Source organism: Cyprinodon variegatus, unplaced genomic scaffold (assembly GCF_000732505.1).
Source record: "Cyprinodon variegatus isolate N-32 unplaced genomic scaffold, C_variegatus-1.0 Scaffold38, whole genome shotgun sequence".
Classification (NCBI taxonomy): domain Eukaryota; kingdom Metazoa; phylum Chordata; class Actinopteri; order Cyprinodontiformes; family Cyprinodontidae; genus Cyprinodon; species Cyprinodon variegatus.
This window is the reverse complement of record NW_015150491.1, coordinates 595,496-598,229: the sequence shown is the minus strand read 5'-3', so window position 1 is coordinate 598,229 and position 2,734 is coordinate 595,496.

Here is a 2,734-nt window from a genome sequence, read left to right as displayed (position 1 = left end):
CAGTATTTATACTGTAGGTGGCCTACCACATCTTTAAATAATATTTTGTGAGTTAATCTCTGCTGATTTAAAATATCCACTAATATATTACTGAAGTAGGCTTGGGTAGTGGTTTATTGCGCCCACTTGTTTATATTCACTTTCCAGCAGAATTCTAATTATATTGCAAATGTGTGAATAAACTCATCATCACTGCTTTTTTCGCTGAAGTGCTGCTCTGCTGTACTTCACATGATCTGTCAAATCCCCCTTACAAATACCAGCAAATGCATTAAACAGTAGAGAGAGTGCTTGTATGCGTTAAAGGAAAAACTAAGTAATTACATGGAACCAAGTAGGTGGTGGGAACATTGACTTTGAACCTGTGTCGGAGTGCGTGGGTCTGCACACCAGCGCTCTGAAGTGTGTGAATATCAAAGAGAATGACACTCATCATGCTACCATCTGGACCATTAGCATAATTATGGAGAAATTTGGGGTTTTTCATATAAGTCAGCATAGCCTTAGAAAGCATGAAAGGAATCCTTATTGAGCTCAGAGAAACACATCTATATAAGCCAAGAAAAGCAATACTTAAAAATCTACTTCCCTGCCTTTATTTAGAAAAAATAACTGAGTATTTATGCCCCTATGTTGTGGTAAGCCAGCTAATTTTGCAGTGATAACAGTTCAGTCATGTTATCTGGATATAGTTAGGCAGATGATCACCTCTCCTGTAAATGTAGGGGAGTTTAGTTTCAATGACCTAGATCAATCTGAGCTTCTACAGTAGTTATGATGTTAAATGCATTGATTTCTGCACATTTTGGACTTTTTTTTGTCACTGATGTTCTCTTTTTTCCCCCTCTATAAAAGCAGAGCCTGCCCAAGGCAACTAGGGGGCCCCTAGACTCCCCAAGAACAATTAGCTGAGGGAGGTTTGCATATAAACGATTGCTACATATGTACAGTTACAAAAAACATTTAACGATACCATTATATTTTCTTTAAATTAATATATATAATCATATGGATATCATTACTTGTACATGGAAAAAAAAATGTGTCTTATGATCATACTGACACAGGGACTGGGAAGGACCAGTGTAAACTTCACTGATACAAGCTTCCAGGTCAGAGCCATCAAAGCCATTAAAGAGCAACATTTCAAAGAGCAACGGCAATACACAGAGCTTAAATAATAGGAATAGGCAAAATAGAAATTTAGCAGCTCACGCTAGCATTTCCATAGACGTAAGGAGAGCGTGGCAATAGAAAATGATAATTAGGTTGTTCTACTAAATATTGATCATGGTGACAAAATGTTACTTCTATAAACAGTACATAAGAGTCAACTGAATATGATTGAGACAGGCTCCAAACAAAAACAAAAAACACATTTCACATGGCGAACAACAGAACTATAATATGGAGTACAACCTCCATCATAAGGTTTTTGCAATGGTTGTGTACAGTATATGTGAAATATTTACCAAGCAGTCTGTCACTGTACTGCCAAGCACTTCTGCCAAAATAGATGCTGTGGCAAAACTCTTCTACTCATTGGCTCTGTTCCAGACATCATAAAGCACAGATGACTTAATTGAGTGAAGTTTTGAAACAAGCAAATGAAGGAGCCTGGCTCTGTTCTTGGACTCTTCTAAAACCTCTGGAGATGATTTCACAAAGGAGACGTTTTCATAAGTATAGAAGATTATGGACAACACTAAGCATCCTATTAGGAAGATTTTAAAACAATGAAGTGTCTTCAGTAAGAGCTCTCTCCAGATCCGATTTAAGACAGAAGATCCTTCCTGCGTACAGCTATCAATACCTACAACAACTTGATGAAAAGAAATAACAAACAAATAAACAAAAACCTATAAGTTACTGCATTATTTTATGTCACTTTGGGATTTATAAAGTATTTTTGAATTAAATTTGAACTGAAGAAGAACGCAAAAGACAAAGCACCCAAATAGGAGACAATAAACAGCACTGCCAGAACTGTGATGAGTTTCTAGTGTGTGTTGTAATTGGTGGATGGATCAAGACCTGATGTCCCAGATGTGCTCAATCAGATTCAGGTCTGGGGAATGGGCGGGCCAGTCCATAGCTTCAATGCAGGAACTGCAAGATGAAGGTCACATGAGGTCTAGCGTTGTCCTCAATTAGGAGGAACCCAGGGCCAATCAAACCAGCATATGTTCTCACAAGGGGTAGGAGGATTTCATCTAGGTACCTAATGACCATCATGCTACCTCTGGTGAGCACATGGAGGGCTGTACAGCCCTTCAAAGAAATGCCAACCCACACCATTACTGACCCACTGCCAAACTAGTCATGCTGAAGGGTGTTGAAGGAAGCAGGTCGCTCTTCCCTGTGTCTCCAGACTCTGTCACCTCTGTCACATGTGCTCAGTGTGGACCTACTTTAATTTATGAGGACCACAGGGCACCAGTGGCAAATTTTCAATCCTGGTGTTCTCTGGCAAATGCCAAGCATTCTGCGGTTTCTAACAGTATGTGCATACATATGAACATGTACAGCCTGCTAGAGGTCATTTTGCAGGACTCTGGCATTGCTCCTCCTGTTACTCCTTGCACAAAGGCAGTGGTAGCAATCCTGCTACTGGGTTTTTGCCCTCCTACAGCCTTCTTCACATCTCCTGGTGTTCTGGCCTGTCTTCTGGTAGCGCGTCCAGTCTCTGACCACCACGCTGACAGACATAGCAAACCTTCTTGCAACAGCTTGC